We start from the raw sequence: 19,199 nt of genomic DNA on the forward strand, positions 1-19,199 counted from the left end.
ATATGAAAGTTGAGAATTAATTGGTAGAATTGTTGGCTGAAGTTGCACTTGTGCTATGGAATAGGGATTCCTTTGCAGAGTCATCTTAAACAGTTATAAATTCTTAAGGACAGTCACAATAAGGAGAAAAAAAATACCAAAAACTCACAAACTCACTACTTTTTTTTTTTTTTTTTTTTTTTAGAAGACACGGACAGAGTCAGATTATATCACTTGATCTTGTCTGGTTGTTATTCTGGCTAGTTGCAATACCCAAGACTGCACTTTCACTTCCTAAACATTCTTCCAGGGGCAGAAATCTGTTGATGACTCAACATCACCTCCAGAAACTACAACCATTGTTCTCTGAGGGGTTTAGTTCCTATTCTTTTTCTTTTGGTAAGAAAATTGCAATGTGTTTTTAATCTCTATGTCTAACTGATCCAACAACAATGTTAACAAATATTGCTTTTCAAGCATGAAGTGCAAACATCTCTGATAAAAGAATTTTTTGGTATCTAGACTGTTTCAAGTGCCATTGTTTTACAACTCTCCACATTTTTGGTTACTCTTTTATTTATGGAGTAGATAAATTACAGAGCCAGCTTTAGCACCAAGTAATTATATACAATGCTAGAAATCTAGGTGTGATTGACTTGACTAAATGTTAGTGACTGCTTCCAAACTATGTAACAAGGGCCCTGCCACAGTCAGTGCAAAGTATTCATGTCACTATTAAGTTCATCATTAGTTAGGTATCTAAAACAGATGAAAGAAATGTGCCCCTTTCCCTCTGTTATAGAAGAGGTGTGGGGACATTATTTCTGATGTAGATAACTGTGATATACACGTGCAACATTTACTGAGAAAAATCTTATCTTTATAATTTAACCCTTTATTGGCATTGTGGGCCTAAGTTTTGGTGAGCAATAAGGCCACAGATACAGATAACTGTCACTTTCTCTGAGACCATATTTTCTGAATAAAACCTTTCAAGATGACTGATCAAATGAAAGAAGAGTAGTCATGGTTTAACTGCAGTTTGTTTCAAATTCACTGTGTCATTATGACATAAAATGTAACCAAACCATGAAGGAGTGTCCAAAAGCCACTGTCAAACAGCCACAGGGCAATTGTTTCCTGACTCAGAGGACAGAGGGAGAGCTATATCTACCTGTTTTCCTTTTCTTCAGCAAAACCTGTCTTTCTGCTTCAGAAACCAGTATCACTACTGACTCAGATCTCAGAAATATATGCTCTCCAGGCAGGAGGACTTATTTTAATCTCTCATCTGTAAGTAATTCCCAAAGATGAATTCACAATAGCCATGTAAGCATGAATCATAAGTGATTGTGTCATTCAGTGATGAGTTACATTCTATATGTTCAACCAAAACCCAAGTAACCCCTGAAATTGAATAAAATAATTGCTTTTAGAAGAATACAGACACATTCTTGTGGTAGGTCTTGCTAGAATGATGTCCAGGTTGCCTAGAAAAGCAGTATTGGCTGAAAGATAAGGCAAACTTTCTTAATCAATTATCATGGAAAGCCTACCTATTGTAGACTCTAAAAGGTGGAAACTACCAACAAAATTTCTAGAGGTGATTTGCCATGGCACATGCTTAAATGTCTTATCTTTAAATCCCTAAAATATTTATATGTTCTGCTTTTCTTTCCATCTCTACATTCACCTTGACATCACATATAGTGATGATTTAATGTAGATGCAGTTTGAGTTGAAAATATAGTAAATCATGTTACTGTTCTGAAACTTGTTCAAAAAAGCATGTCTGTTCCACAGACTTAGGGGATTTTTAAAAGAATTTGAAAGGACCTTTTTCTATGCCATGGTTTATTTCATTCATTCTACTAGAATAGTGGGGTTAATGGTGTCTTCTCAAAATGGGGAACAGATGGAGATAGGCTGTCCATGCCACGCAATAAAAAAAAAAAAAAAAAAAGAGAGAGAGAAATAAAGTAGGTGGTTCAGTTGTAAAAGTAAGCAGCCTAATTTGCCTCTTCTAGCTGCATGAGAACAATCCAGCCTCACAAATGATTCTTTTACTTAATGAAATTAAGTGTAAGAAAGTTAATCAATTCCATCAATGCAGTGGAAAAGAGAAGAGAATTTTGAGTGAAAATCCATGAAAATATCATATAACAAAAATTGGAGGAATTCTGCCTATGTAAGAATTACTAGTAGCTTGCTCTTCAGAGTTCAGACACACAGGTAGTTCTGAATGCTCTTGTTTTCAAAGTCTGTGTATCAGCATTTTTTGTTTTTACTGAAGCCTCAATTTTTAAAACTTGCAGTTCTGAAAACTCAATGAATTCCTAAATATGAATCTCCGAATCTAGTTCTAGACATCTGGTTTTGAAAATGCTGGTTCGAAACGTCATGTTTTTAATTGATATCTAGCTCACAGGGAGATTCATTTGACAACACAACACACATTCTCTGAAGGTCCTGTACAATTTTCAAACAGCAAAACATGTTTTCAAAATTGGCTTAGTAATTGGGCACATATTTTCCATTAAAATGAATATGAATGGGATGTCTAAATGATGTGGCATAGAGTTGCAAGGCACTTATTTTCTTGGTCTCTTTTATTACAGGCAAGAATATCATACAGTTCTATCCATCAACATAATAAAAATAGGCACATTTCATGTCACCACCATCTCATTAAAGTTATCATAAAATCTCACTGTAATAGCAGATGAAAAGTTACTTTTCATGTCTAACCTGGCCATTTCATATTTACCTATTCTGTGTTTTGTCCACCTCTCTTTATAGCATGATTCAGTTTTCATGGTATGCTTAAATAAGAACATCTATTTGGACATAATAAGAGAAATTATAAACAAATTAAAAAAAAATATTGCATCCAAACCACTGATTTTAGGGGCCTCCTTTGTTGGAAACACAGTGACTGTGGGAGCTAAAAGATTAAGTTGTTTTCCAGAAAAAAGGAGAGTATGAGTAGAGTTTTTTAAAAAACTATTTCCATTGTTTTAATCAAAATCCAATTTATCCTTCCATCTAAAACGCAGTATGCTTGTGGAACAAAAAGCAAAGTCCTTCTTCAGGCATCACCTACACTACTAGTAATTTTTCAGATTAAGCAAGCTCTGTGTCATTGTTTGGGGCCATTTCGACATCCAGTTTTGTATTCCTAAAGGGAACAAGCAAACTTGATTCTTGAAAGCACTCATTTCACTTGAGTCATAATCACTCAAGTCGCACTTACGACCCTCCACAGTGAAATACTTTATACTCTATGTGGGTATTCAAGAGGGAGAGGGAGAGCTGGAGAAATTCAGTATTGTATGGCACATTTTGTATTAAATTTGGGAAATGCTTGGACTACTTTTTTTCATACTTAGCATTATGACTCCCCTAAAATGATTTTTTTAGTAATTCTGACTACTTTAAGCAAAGATACTTTTGAAATCAGGTAATCTATTAAAAGGTCTGTCTGGTAAGTACTAAACACCATCCTAATTTCAGTCTTTAAAAAGGGTAGAAAATTCAAAAGTAATTATATTTCTGTAAGTTTTGTGAAAATGTGAGTGCATTTGGAAGGAGGAGAAGGAGAGAATCATTGTGAAAGAAAGGCAGACAGAATTTAGCTGTTCCCCAGTCCTTTTGGAAGCAGCTTTAGGTCTGGGTATGCAGAGTATCATCAAACAGGGCTAGCCAGATGTATATGTCTGTGGGTCAGAACTTACCCCTCTGTGGATGTAAGTCTAGAACAGGCTGTGCTGGGGGGGGAATAAAACCCCTACATGTGCCTCTTGGCTGATTGGGACCTTCATATTCCATATAAATAGCATAATTCCTGTCCTGGGGACAATGTAAATCCTTCTACTGCTTATGAAGCAATGAAAGAACCCTGCTATGAGGTCTGAAATATACTAATCACTCCTACTAATGATCAAGAGTAGGTCCCTAGATAGACTAGATGACCTGATGCTATTTCCCATACTTAAATAATACAATTAACATGAAACAACTCTATGGGCCTGGGTTAGCCACTGGTGCTATCATTAACTAGACAAAATAAAAGGCTCAAAGATTCAGGAGATACCTAACTTCCAAATTACTTAGCATCAGAGATGGACTAGTCTGGTTCAAAATACATTCAAGAACCCAAAATACCTCAAGAATTTGCCACACATAGGTATTTTAAAATTACACTTGAGCTTTCCACTTTCAATAGTTTTGCTCATTATTGTATAGTTAGGTGAAAGACCACTTATATGTAGATATTGAACTGTCACTGCTAGTCCCAGAAAACTTGCTTCCTTATGGTCTTATAGGCTGACACCCTGTAAACACCCTGTAAAAAAATTATCCTATTTCCTAATGAGTCCTTTTCAAACAAGAAATCCTGGAGGGATGTCTCACAAATATGGAATCCAGGGAAATAATCTGCATGTAAATGATAATATCAGTAGCTGCAGTAAGGTGTTCTCTTAATGTGTGTTTCATACTATGATAAAGACTGAAAACCGCACATTTAAGTCATTGCAAGAAATCTTTTCAGAAAATATTATCTTCTTAGAGAAATTCAATAGCTACTGTCGCCAGTTTACCTTTTGAAAAATAAAGGAAAATTTGAAAGCATAGCTCTACTTGTTCACTCTCCAGTTCACAAGTGATCCCAGCTTTCAAGGTTTCATCTTCTACAGCAAGAAACAATTTCTCGGAAATGTCTATCATATATGTATCTGTCCAAAAAAACAAGACCCTCATGATATAAAGATAATTATGCTTGCCGAGTTTGAATTTGTTTCACATAAATAGGGCATTTTTAAAATTTACCCTTTCACACAATTGTGTAGCATGAAAAAAAAAGAAAGCAGATTTCACTATATTGAGCTGAGTTATCATTCAGATAAAAATGCTAAGGAAACTCACCGGAAACGTTCTGCTGTGTGATTACATCACTGACGTCAATCCAGAAGTTCTGAGTATTTCAAGAACAGATGTCAGTTTTCAAATGTTTTGTATTATAAATAAATTGGCTTTTGACCTGAGTAATGTGATAGCTGTACTTTGGTGGTAAATACAATTACTTATGACTAAACTACTGCAAATTTCCAGCTCTGAGATGTGTTGACTTACAGAAATGCATGACAAAAAAAAGGCATACACCAAAATTATTTTTTTAATAATTCTTTTTAATCAACATGATGAGAAGTATGACTGGATAAGCTGAGATACAATGAATGAAATCTTCGGGATTTCTTATTTTACCTTATATATTTTAGTTCTCAGAAATATGATCAATATGACAAAAAACCCCCAAAAAACAACAAATAAACAAACAAACCCCCCAAAACCCCCCAAAACCCCCAAAAACAAACAAACAAACAAACAAAAAACTCAGCAGAACTCCAAAACTTCAAACCTTAAATGAAATGGTCCAGTCAAGAGAAGTCATTCTCTAACCAAGCACTTTGACTTGGAGAGCTGAAGCAATTCTGCTTTCCTATCACTTTCAGGTGAATTGTCCTTTTCCAAAGACTTTAATGGAGTATTTAGTTGGCATAGAAAGTTGCCACAGCAGAAGGATCTGTGATCAGTCAAGGGCTCTGGATCAGATTCACAAAGACATACTGAAATATATCAGTCCCATCTTGTAGACTTACAAGACAAAATACAGATTAAAGTGAGGGACAAAGTTCAAAACTGATGTAAAGCCATTCAACTCTCATCAGTGCCAAACTCTGAATGGATCAAAATTGGCCTAACTCCATGCCTGCCATTTCAAAATCAAGTGGTTCTGAAAATTTACTGACATAATTTTATGTTAAGATCTAAGTAATGCTGACACCACTCTACCAGCTGTCAGTCTATCAAAATGGAGGTGCTCAGTGCTTTATTCTATTCTGTGCCTTGGACCCTTATTGGGGTAGATTATCTGTTCTTAGATTTGATGCTGCAGATGAGAAAACTGCCTCCTGAGTTCATTTGCCTTACAGTCATTATACCAATTCTGAAGATTTGTATGGATGGGAACAAAACAGTGAGTGAATTTGCACCCTCCTGCTGAGATATTGCTTTTCCACAGTAGACTTGGCTCTTACAAAAATTTTATCCTGGAAGATGATGAATCTGTTGGTTTTGGAAGTCCTTTGATGTCCTTCTTTTTTTCTTTCTTCAATGACTTCACAAGGGACTATCAGAGAAATGAACTAAATTTTTGTTGAGAAAATACATTATTCTTAAAGCAATTACATATCTAGATTAAATAAAATTAGTAGATCTACTACAAAAATGTTTTTCTTTGAAAATATCTGCTTCAAAGAGATATGTTCATGGACCTATGCTTTACAATTATATTTTCATTTTTCTTTTAGTGGGTGGGTATTTTGTTTCCTATTGAAAGAAAACAAAGCAGAAAGGCACAAAAACTGAAATCAGATAAATCAATAGGAAATGAATAGCAAAATCTTTGTACATCTGGCTTAAATGTGTTAGCACATAGTTTGGGAGATTTTCTGTCTCTTTCTTGTCCCAGAGACAATTCTCTTTGTGTCAGTTCCACTTTTGGAAGAAAAGTGAAGGAGTCGATATTCCTAAACTCAAGTAGATATTGATAGGACTGATAGCTTGAGGATTGCACTAGGCTACGGAATAATATAATCTGCTAAGAATATCAGCTTGTTGGTACTGGATATCTCAGTTCAACCCCTAAATGCAAACCCACCATGCACTGAAGATTATTTACTCTGACTAATTCTGCAGGATCTGAAACTCTTAAGAAGGCTGAGGACCCAGGTTAATTCCAAAGTATCCTGAACACCTTGCACTCTCTCCTTATTGTGTTAAATGCCTGAACCACTGCATGACAGACTACCATTTGATTGAGGCTCAGAGACTACGCGTACACCAGCCCATGCATAGCCAGAGGGCAGTTTAAAATATGTTGCAAATTCAGGTTTTATACTAAAGAGAAGCTATTTCAGGATAAAACTGATTGTGAAAGGTATTATAGAAGTGGAACGTAGGAGTTGTTTGCCTGAATTTTGTCCTTGGTCCACAACAGGTTGTGAACTTCCCTTAACTGTGGATCCACAAGGTCTCCCTCTCATAGAAAAGAGGCATCTATAAATTATGAGGTATATATCAGCAGCTCCATTAGTGGAACTCTTTATAACAGAATTCATAGAAAACAATAAGGGGAAAGTTCAGTGTTGTTTTGTTTTCTTTGGAAGTTTTTGGTTGCTTTTGGAAGCTACAGCTGGTCTTCAGTAAAGGTGCTAGGAAGTCTTAAAGGTAAAAAAGAATTAGAGAGCTATAAGCTTGGAGCGCCATTTGGACCTTACTTCAGTAGAAATGTTATCTTATTTATATGGAGAAGAAATAAAGAATGACAATACATAATATATATTAGCCCTTGGAAAATCCCTTTGCAGAGTATATGGAACTGACATTGATTAAAGGAGAAATCCCACATGTGTTTTTGTCCTGTTCTAAATTATTCAGGTCCTGGTAAGACAGCGTTTCATGCACATCCAAAAATAAATAAATCTTTGAAAAACCAACCAATTTTTGAATGCTGGGTTTTGAAAGAGGAAAAGAGAAATTGTATGTCCGTCCACAAAAATTAGGAAAATTAATTTATTGTTGGTTTGGAGAAGATTTGTTCCTTTCTGGAAAACAGAAGGATTTGCCTTGTTATCTTAATAAATTCCAAACCTTTAGAAACGTCAGAATCACAGAGGGCTGCACTCTTCTGTTTAAATCAGTTTTAGCTTTCCTGCCTGGACTACCATTACAGAATTCAATAATTCATATTTTTAGGAATCCAGTCATTTCCACTGAGGAAGTATAAAAATTCTTAGGAGTCAGACACTAGGTAGACCCAAAGATATTTACCATAAAGCTGGACTAAAAGTTACACTTTTTTGTTTGCAGAACTGCACAAATCCTGACCTACACTTCCCCAAGAGAGTTCTCTCACTGTCTTCTGGTTAACTCATAGCTATGCTTTTTTTCTCATTATTTTAACTTTAAATCATTCTCAGTACTAAACCTCTTCAAGGTGGTTTAAAGAGTATTAATGGAAAAGTAGCATGACATTAAAAATTACTGCAATCAATGTAACACTTCATAGCTCCAAATAGGATTGTTATTCTTCTTAATAGAAGATGATCACCTGCCCTGGCCAACCCAGTCTAACAGGGCATTAGATAACCTTTCACTATTGTGTGATCAGTGAAAGGTTTATATATGGGTAATGGCCATGAAATTATGAGATGTTTTGCCAAAGATCCTACAGGATATCTGTGGCTGTACCGGGCATACTGCACAGGATAATTTTGAGCACAGAGTGTAGCCTGTGCTACTGTGAAAGTTACAGTTGTCTCTTATACAGAAGACAGAAGCAGGCATTTTTGGGGTGAATGTCCTCTCATCCTAAAATGAGACATTAAAGATACAGTGGAAAATGTCTAAACCCATTGCTTTTAACCAGGGAGAAAGCCAAGTATTAAGCTCAACAGCAAACATCTAGAATAGAGACACAAAATTAGGGAAAATTAATCTCACCTCCTGCTTTTATATTACAAAACTGCTCAGCTTTTCATTGGCTGATCTTTAAAATTCCTGTTTTAAAGATGAGAAATGGGAAAGGCAAAGATAAGGAAAGCAAAAAAAAAAAAGGACTACAAAAGAAATAATACAGATGCTGTTGCAATTTCTTTGTAGACAAGAAATTATTTGAATGAGATCCAGAACCCTGATGTAGCAGTGAAAAGGCACAATTAGATTTCTCATAAATTATTTAAATCAGCTATATGGCATTGGGACCTTTTTCATGGCATGTCTTTTCTTTTTCTAGAAGGAGACCCCTATATTCTCAGTGCCTCAGTCCTCTACACAAGGCTTTGGCTTTCTCAGCTGCCATCTCCTTCCACTTTCCTTGGACAGTAAGTCTTATATTTGTAATGGCATTAGTGGACAACCATGGTCCAAATATTTTTCAGAATTCAGAGATCTTTGCAGTGGTAAAATGTGGGCCTTAAAGTAACAAGTCCCTTCAAGGAAAAAAGCACTCAGTTTCTACAAGATATCTGTCACCTCCATCACCCTTAACCCTCCCTGGCTCCACAGTTCCCTGCTAAAGACACAATCTCATTCTACCTCATAAAGCTGCTATTTATCTTGGTATTCACCATCTCTTTTTTTCTGTCTTTCAAAAGCTTTAGGTAAAGTTGGCATCTTTGGACTGCAGGCTGCTGAGGACATGGCATCCAATTAAAGAATTACATTACACAAATTATGACATTCCAGAATGCTCCTTTATGACTGATTTCACAGAGCAGAAAATTACCTGGAACATCTTCATTTTCTTTTTTCAGTCATGAAGGAATAGATTGAGATAGCAGCTGATAGCATGAAAACAAAGGAGGAATTTACCATGTACTTCACACAAACTGTGCCTCTTGCTGTGTAGAATTGTTCTGACATAGGTGTTGTCAGGCTGCTGGCAGGAAGGCTCTGCAAAACCTCTCCCAGGACTTCTTCTCTGACAACCTGACGCTGTGTAGTGCTTTACTCTACTCAGATCAGCTTTGGACTGTGTATATGGCTATGGAATATGGGCCTTTGAGTAAAAAAGGAGCTGTAAGCAACTTACAGACATGTGGGCACTGTAGCTACATGTCCTGATGTCTAAATATTCAGGATTCTCAATATTTCCTTTACTTAGTATTTAATTAAGTAATTAATTTTAAGAATAAACATGAGAAAGTATTTATTCCAATGAGTGTTAAATTTTGGAAGACTCTTGAACAAATGTTTTTCTTAAAGGAAAAAAAAAAAATCACTAAGGAATTCAATAGAATCCTGCATCATTTCTGGCACAGAAATAAGCTCCAGAACTAAGCTTTACTCACCACTCAAATCAAACCAAATGCTCAGCCTTTCTAACTTTGAGAAACTTTGGCTAAGTTTATATTATGTACCTCAATTTTGCCAAAGATGTAGAATACCTGATTTTTTTTTTAAATAAAGATGTTTTTCCAAGACAACAGAAACTAAACTTGTATCCATATGTCAGGGCTGAACATCACCCAATTTTCCTTTCTCATCTTCCTGCTATTTACAGCATAAATGGTTAACATTAGAAGCAGCTGCAAACTAAAGTGTGTGTATCTAAGCACTGGTTTATTGAATTTGCATTTTAAAAGCCCATGGTCAATTTGAATTCAAAATATGCAGTAAAGCAATCAAATTATCCTTTTAGCTTTCTTCTCCTCAGTCAAAAAACTGCACACATAGAAAACCAATGGCCTAGTGTTAAAAATTGACTTTTTTTTTTCTTTCTTTTTTTTTTTTTCCCAGAGCTTATGGGAAATTTCAATGCCTTTGCAGCCTGGTAATCTGAAATGAGAAAGCCAAAGGACTGCTGAGCTGTTATTTCAAAATCAAAATCATGAGTAAGAGTCATGAGTGCTGGTGCAGCCAAGCATAGACTTCAACAAAGTTGTAAAGATTTATATTGAGAGGGGCTGTCTTCATGTTTAACTGGATCATTGTCAGATAAACTGTCAAGCCACTTTTTTTTTTCCCTATCCATCTTTCCTTTTATACCCTCTGGCATAAACACTGAGTTCTCAGAGTCACCAGGGCACTGTTTTGGATGAGGCATGTTTCCACTTTTAATGACTGACTCCTCTTCTCTCGGTACTGGTACCATGCTGACATTGTTGGAGGATTAGTGTGGATTTCACTTATTAATGGCTTTTTGGCTTTTTGGCTTTCATATCAAGACTAAAGTACTTTGAGCAAATGACATGCCAGTCAAAATTTTGTGACTTGTGTTTTCTTCAAGGAGTGCTGCCTCCAGAAGCTAAATTGCTGAGACGCTGCTTTCCAAATCCTGCCTTGTGGCAACCCAACTCAGTGATTTGCAACAACAAAAACTTGCCTGTGAGCCTGCACTCACTCTGGGATGTGGCTGGTCTGCTCATGCGGAGTCCCAGCCTGTACCAGGCTCAGAGCAGCTCACAGCTCTCAAAAACTTGTACTGCAGTTTGCTTGAAGCCAGCAACTCATCAGTGTGGGTGTCACACTGCAAGTATTTACTCCTGCCATACACATCTGAAGTGACTTAGCTGAGCTGCCTGCTTAACCTTTTCTGTTCACAATACCTGGGGGAGGTGAATGGACTTAGTCTACGCCATAATAGTTTAACATCATCTCTCAGCTCTTGCTGTCTTTTTAGGCAGACCCTAACTTCAGCCTCAGGCCCAAACAGAGCTGTTAGGGAGATTCCTGCAAGTGTAGTTCACAATTGCTGTACATATTTACAGCACAAAGATAAAGCAGCCCTGAGCATCCCGCTTGTGGATGAAAGTAGGCAAGCCCTGTGGGCAGGGAGTGCATTGTGTCAGCACTGAGTGTGAAATGGGAGAGAAACTACAGTCCTACACAAAATACGAGAAAATACAAAAAAGCAGTAATTAGCTGTGTAGAAATGCCAATAAATTCTCAGAGAGATGCATTTTATCCCATATGAGTTATGAATATGAACTGGGAGTGTGACCCATACATTTTAAGGCCAGAGAGCATATTAAAAACTTTTGAGTCAGTTACCTGCATTACCTAGGTTGCACTTGTGCAACATCGTTACCCATATTCACATGGTTGGGTTTGGGCCCATTTTTAATAAGGCTTCTCTTGTTTCTTCCCTTAGGCTTACTGTAATTAGAAATGGGATCAAGGCTCTGAAGTACAGAGTTGAAGTGCATCTAATGTACCCCACATCCACAGGGATTTGAAATTAGCATTTACAGCTGGATCAATCCACCAGCCTCATATTTAAATTCACTCTAACTTCACAGAGTAACTAGAGAATTGTCCCACATTAGGAATTTGGCTGGTGCAACGTGCCTGGTGAAACAGCTTTATGTCTGCAGTCTCACTGTGAAGGTGTACTTTCAGCCAAGGCTGTAGCCTGTAGTAAGTCATAGATGATGGCTTAGGGAAATTTGCCTCTAATCTAAGAATTTTAAAATATTTGTTTTAGTGTGCAAGCTTTTGCCTGAACTAATCTCTCCAATTCACTGCAATTAAAAGAGCAAAATGTCTGTGGTTGTGAGGCCTAGACAAAATGCTTCTGGCTTACAGAAACCCTGCATGCTTTGGGTTATATTAGGAGGATGCTGAAGGGAGTGGGACCTCTGCTGCTCTACACAGATGTCATTTTGGCTACAGACAGGATGTGACGATGTTGGAGAATTTTCCTCCTTTCTAATCTGCATGAAACATTTGTATTCTGATACATCCAATAGCAATCACTCCAGCCCGAACTGCAATGATAAAAGTTAGTTTTATGAAGCTGCAGAAGTTACTGACATTACTGAAAAAGCAGCATCCAATAAACACTGGCTTTTTGTTGGTAATGGCTCTTGATAGCTTAGCCATTCACAAATCTCACACCTGTCATTTCTAAGCCCTACACAGGTACTTTTTCACTGCTACTAGAAGTTGTCTATACTGTTATGGTTGGGAAAACATAGCAGCGATGTCATAAACCTGTCAGCACAGATGTAAACCAGAAAGGAGATAAAGGTCTCATCCAAAAGAGAAGAGAAAAATAAAATTATAATAAATAAAATATGCACAGTTTAGATTAATTAATAATATTTTTAAAAAGCATTCAAAAGCACTAAACTAGTGCAAGGGAAATAAATATGTTTTTATTATATACATACATATGCTTTTTTTTTGTTTCTCTCTGTCAACAGGAGAAATTATCAGGACAGGACTGGAAGGGAGAATGAAAGTTGACCCTACACAGCAGTTCCCTAAATAATCTAACGGGAATAAGGTTTTAACAAGACAGGTAGAATTTACAGCCAGGCCTGGGGAGAAAACAAGGGAGGAGAAGGTACCAATACATCCCCCAAGAAGTAGATTCCTACTATCAGGACCATTATGTAACAAATTAGCAGTGACTATCCTTCTGAAGAGACATCCAGGGAAGTTGGAGAACTCTTGACTGTTACCATAGTCCTTTCTGGCTTTAATACAATATAATGTTGGAGTTCTGGGGTTTTTCTTGGAATCTTTGAAGTTTTTTTTTTTTTTTAGTTCTTAAGAATGGCTCTTTTCTAGTGTGTGTGTTGAAAACAGGGAGCAGCAGAGTTTTTGGTGAGTTCTGTGAGGAGACAAAATTCACTGAGGTTCCCATGTTGACTATGAACTCTGTTATTTTACCATAAGCAGAATATCAGCAAACTGATCTTTTAAACACTGCATGTCCAAATTGATATTTGATGCCACATTTGACAAAGCTTTGGCATTTTCAAGGGAATGCAAAGAATTAACTACAAAAGGAATGATAAAATGCTGAACTTAAAGCAATTATCTCAAAAGTGTTTAAAAGAAATGAGTTTAATTTCTTTAAATTATTATTATTATTATTATTATTATTATTATTATCATCTCCATGCATGAACTTTTAAGAAGCGGGAGTGCCCTGACCTCAATGTCACTTATGCAAGAATATGCAATCCTCAAAGAGAAAGGAGCAAATTATGTACTTTAAAGCCATTCCTATGTCTAATGCGAAAATTTTTGTTTGGATAATTCAACAAATCACACGAGTTTTCCACTGAAGTCAGCAGGACAGCTCACATGAGATGCTCACATGCCCTAAGTTTGCAAGATACTGATCTCATATATTCATTATTTATTTTTGTATTGTTATAACGCTCTTGATTCCGTCTTATATTTGTGTCTTCCTTGCACTTTAAACAAAGCCTCTCTCCACTTTACATGATTTTGCATGGACAACAAGATGAGAATTTGGGCACAGATATGAGCAAGAAAAATGTATCATTAATCCATTTTCACCGATCTCAGTAAAAAAAGAAAGAGACACCAATAGAAAAGAAAATCACATATGTCTTACATTACTCCACATTCGTCTTCCTCAAACAGATTGTAAATGCTGCCCTGTGGTTATGAATTATATTAATTTATTTGCTGAAAAAGTGTTCTGAGAAGCTTCATGAGTCATTGAACAACATACAGTTTCTGGTGATCACTGGGGCATTTGTTTTTGTGACAAGAAACACTTAAACTACCAAACACAGCTATTTAAAAAACAGTGTAAAATGTGCAGGTGCATGGAGGGAAAAAAGAAAAAAAGAAAAAAGAAGCCCCCTCCCCACCCCCAAAACCTTTATTTTCATAGAAAAATAAGAAGAAAATGGACTTTCAAAGCCAAGAAACCAAGTTAATGACCAAAAGAGAATCTGAAATTTAACTAATAATTTTTTATAAATAAAACCCACTTTGTTTTTATTGGACTAAAGTACTGAACCAGCACTCAATGTGAGAATGAATTTAGCCTAGATAACTTCACTTATCAATCTGCATAGAAAATAGACTACAAATGTTCAAATAAAATCTGTGTTTTCAAGTTTATTATATGGGGGTTATTTTCAGCTGATTAACTTTCATTAAAAGAATTGTTCCTGGTATTTATCTGTAGTGATTCTGTTCAACAGAGGTTTAACACTACAAATCTCTTATTTTTGAAAGTGATAGTTTACATTTCCAAACTGGAACTGTCTTCTCTGTTAAGGTGATGGGGGTCAGGCAGACACTTTAGGGTATGACATGGAAAAATTGTCTTATACCTAGACCAGTTAGCAACTGCAAGAAGGTGCTGATGCTCTTAAAAAGCAAACCCATATCTATCCTTTCACCTTCCACTGGATCAGGGGCTTGGAGCCCCACCCAACCTGGCTTTGAACACTTCCAGGAATGGGGCACCCACAACCTCTCTGGGAAACTTGTTCTAGTGTCTCCTCACCCTCACAGCAAGGAATTTTACTGTACAGTTTTATTAAGTCCCTTTTCTAAAAACAAACAAATAAGTAAGAAAACTGGAAGAGTTATTTCACAGCCTTTACCTCGCAAGTCACAAACGTGACAGCAGAGTTGATACGTCATCGGCTTTTCTTACACTGTGCTCTAATTTCACTTATTGTTTATCGTCTTGTATTTATGGATTACATCAGACCTCTGCACCTCATGCAAAGGAAAATACATTTACTTCTTCAGCTGTTATAGAGAAAAGTGATGGAAGTGCTTTGGAAAGTGATAGGAAGATGACTGGAGTATTTTCTTTACAATCTTTGCAATTGGAATATGGAATTTTTACAAAGAACAAAGCTCAGAGTATTTAATCACAATTTGAGCCACTATTTCATTTCCCTATGAAGATTTGATGTGTTACCAAGTGTTACATAATTCTTGAGATGTGGTGCGATGATGATTCAAATAGGTTTTATTGATAATGTTGCCATTTGTTGAAATAACTTCAAAATTCTTGTAGAGTACACACTTTGCCCTTTCGATTACTTTTTTTTTGGCATTAGGAAAATTGCACTTGAGACCTTAAGGTGCCATTCTTAAACCAGTATTTTTAAACTTTTTTTTAAAGAATAAATATATGTAGCACTAAAAAAAAAGTTGCAAAGACAAAATTAGCAGACATCTCAAACAATAAGCAACTTCAAAAAGGAGAATAACAGAATTCACACTATAGACAGAAATTTATAATTTTATCAAATAATTTTATTCAGTGAAAGTATTCAAACACATACATGGCTTCATGCTAGTGCAATGTTGCCCCCAGCAATATAGTGAAACAAATGCTAAATGGTTTTCAGATAATTGCCTGCAAATTTTTTGCTGGAGCAGCCAGACAGCCTTACTAGAAACTTCAGAAAGCTTTTCCATAAATACCATTTTCTTTCAGGACCAATATTTCTTGAATTTCTGACACCAAAAATAAGTTGAGAACTTTGTCCTTTAATTGTTATAACCTACTATTAGTAATACAAAATGGGGAAAGAGACAGCCTGCTACATATATTCTACCTCTACCAATCACAGTTGTTGGGTCAAAAGTTGCTAATCTATTTGGCATATTTTTATCATCCACAGCAGGATATTAAAAGGATAAAAATTCCGCTGCTTTACCCTGCTTATGAGAAAAAAAAACCCACAGATTTTCTTTTAATATCTATAATTTATAACTCTACAGACTTTAATTAATGTTTTATTAATTGAAATATATTTTAAAAATACATTCAGCAAGTGATCTTCCTTCTCAAGCTCTATCAAGCCTTCTTAAGGTTAAGTCAACAATAGTGGAACCCAAGATGAAAGATAAATAACCTTTAAAAATATTAATCATGAATTGTAAGAAAATATGAGACAAAATATCAGTGAAGTAATTAAAAAAAATATTCAGATCATTTTATAATCTGCATCTGGTTCTATTTCATATAAATGCAAGTTGGACATCTATGACCTTTGGGTTAGTAACAGATGCTGTCATGAAGTTGATAATTTTTACATAAGCAAAAGCAAAATAGAATAATTTCAGGCCACCCAATGTTTTCGAAAGGCAGTTGCCTGGCACAGCCAAAGATTGTACTGGTCCATGCAAAACTGTATCCAGACACTCTAGATATACTTTTCAAGTTTTACCTTCTGTGGCTTTAATTATGTATTTCATATGTCAGATTTTCTTCTGACCAATGGTGAGGAATGCCCTCAGAGGCAGAGTTTGAGGATAACGCTCTGTGTGCAGAAATGTTTGAAAGGTGTCTGTAGGTGCTGCAAGCAGCACTGCGGGGCACAGAGGATGAGGTTTGTGAGCAGCCTGCATGAGCCAGGGAGGAGGAGAAACACGTCAGGTATGCAGGTGACAGAACAATTGTCACAGTCCTAAATGATGCAGTGAAGCCGATGGATGCCAACCTCACTGGATATCAGCATGAACCTCAAAGAGTTCCTGCTTGTGCAGGACAGTTCCACAGTGTGCATCACCCACTCAGAGTCTGGCATCTCATGGCTTTGTATTCTTAAGTGACTCTTGCTGACATTAACCCAGAGAAAGAGCAGCTATCTTCTCTAGTCCAGTTAAGATTCCCCCCCAAGAATGGTTAACTATCCTTAATTATGTCTGCTTTTTAGAAATGGTTAATCCTTTAATCTGCTCTTTAAGTTTCCGCTCTTGAGAGGAAAATGCTGGGCAGTCTTGGAAATAATAATCTTTCCTTATGTGCATTATGATGCAAAACAGTGTCAGAAAAAAAATCCAAAACCCAAACCCAAACTCAAACCCAAATCAAAACCAACAAACCAACAAAAAAAGCCCAATCAGACAAGCAAACAAACAAGCAAGTCAACAAGTATTTAAATTTGGACAAGCAGACCTTTAAGTTTTAAATAGACAGTTCATCTATCACAAGCAACATTAGAAGTAGAAATTGAGTCTCTACCTACAATGTAAATACAACCTCCCTGATACAGAATCATAGAATTTTTCAGGTTGGGAAAGACCTCTAAGATCATCAAGTCCAACTGCTAACCCAGCATCTTCATGTTCACCACTAAGCCATGGGCCCAGGTGCCCCTCCCACACATCTTTCAAATACCTCCAGGGATGGTGACTCAACCACTTTTCTGAGCAGCCAGTTCCTATGGTTGACAACCCTTTTGGTGTAGAAATTTTTTCCAATAACCATCTAAACCTGTTCTGGTGAAACTTGAGGCCATTTCCCCTCCTTTTGTCACTTGCTACTAGGTAGAAAAGACTGAACCCCACCTTGCTACAACCTCCTTTCAGGTAGTTGTAGAGTTTGAAATACATAGAGAGAGCAGTATACTACTGATTGAACCACTTTGTTTTTCTGATTTGATCAGATTTTAAAGTAGCTATTTGGTTCAGCAAATCTGCCTTTAATTCTACCAAGAATTAAAGCTGTGTCTGATAGCCTATAAAGCTATAGCTATTTAAATTCCCTATAAAATTCAATAAAAGATTCTGTAACTATTAGAGAAAGCTTATATCCTGTATAGTAGTCATGTCATGTTGCACTTCAAAATGGAAGAGCTGGACTTTGTTTTGATACAGGTTCATTACACACACGTTATAAACTTTGAGAAAAAAAACACTGAAACATAGTGCAGAAAGGTACTAATATGAAACAATGACAAACATTGTTTTTCCTAATGGTAATCAGTTCAATCATACATATCTTTTGCTACCTTTTGAAGGATTTATAATCTGGGTGCCTGGGGTGGGTGGGTAGGTTTAGTGGGGGAAAAGAAACAACCAACCAAACAAAATGATTCCTCTGTTACTGCTGTCATCCTCATCTACACTGTTTTGGAACTTGATTTTGAGATCCATTGGATTGTGTAAATCAACTGAATTGCAGGCAAAAGCCTCAGATATAGTAAAGGCAGTCTAGGGTTAGTTACAGCTGGGTGAATACACCTAAGCTATAAAATAGAACATTCCACACTATTCTGTTATTTTTAAATGACTATTCAAGCTATTAAAAAAAAAAAAAAAAAAAAAAAAAAAAGAGCTCTCTAGTAACAGAATATCCATTTACATGAGACGAGTTCTTCTGGAAGCAATAAAGGTGCCTATCTGCACAGTGCCCAGGATAGGTTTTCATTCAGAACAGGCCTATTTTCTATTTAAGGCATTTCACTCAACTAGAGAGTCTAAAAGATCAAATATCACACTCTACATTCTCCTTCATGCTTTGCAAAGGAGGCCTTACCTGCAAGCTGCTTTAAAGCACAGTTTTTACTCATGTCATCTGCTAGAATAAAGCACAGTGGGTTCTTTGACCTTGGAAAGGAAAGCAAACTGGCAGGTTGCTAGTAGCCCATGGGTAGCATCTAAAAGGCAAGAAAATATTTATGTCTGTGTTCATACTTCCCCCCAAAATCTTAATACTTCAAAATCTTTGTTTAACACCCAGATTCCCCAAGAGGTGTGGAAGCATTTGAAAGCTATTTTGTCTGACTTAAAAATTTTTCTCCCTGAAATTTTAGGCAGCTGACAGCTCAAATATGATGTAGTTTGTTGAATTTGTTGCTGCTAATAAATGGAGACAAGGAAACAGATATACACGTTTGCTCCACTTAGGTGCAAAGCTTTTCTTAACACCCCCAGAGCAGTCATCAGGCAGTCCTGGCATGGCTCAGCAATCTCCTCAGCCTGGTGGGTGCACCTGGGGGAGAGCAGGAAGCACTACTGTGGTGCCATACGTGGATGGCAGGATGTCCTAGTTACAATTTACTTTCCTCTTGGCCATATTACCCTCACAACTCTGGTCACACAGTAAGTCAGGTTTGAGAAAAGGAAAC

This window comes from Vidua macroura, chromosome 5, assembly GCF_024509145.1.
Source record: "Vidua macroura isolate BioBank_ID:100142 chromosome 5, ASM2450914v1, whole genome shotgun sequence".
NCBI lineage: Eukaryota > Metazoa > Chordata > Aves > Passeriformes > Viduidae > Vidua > Vidua macroura.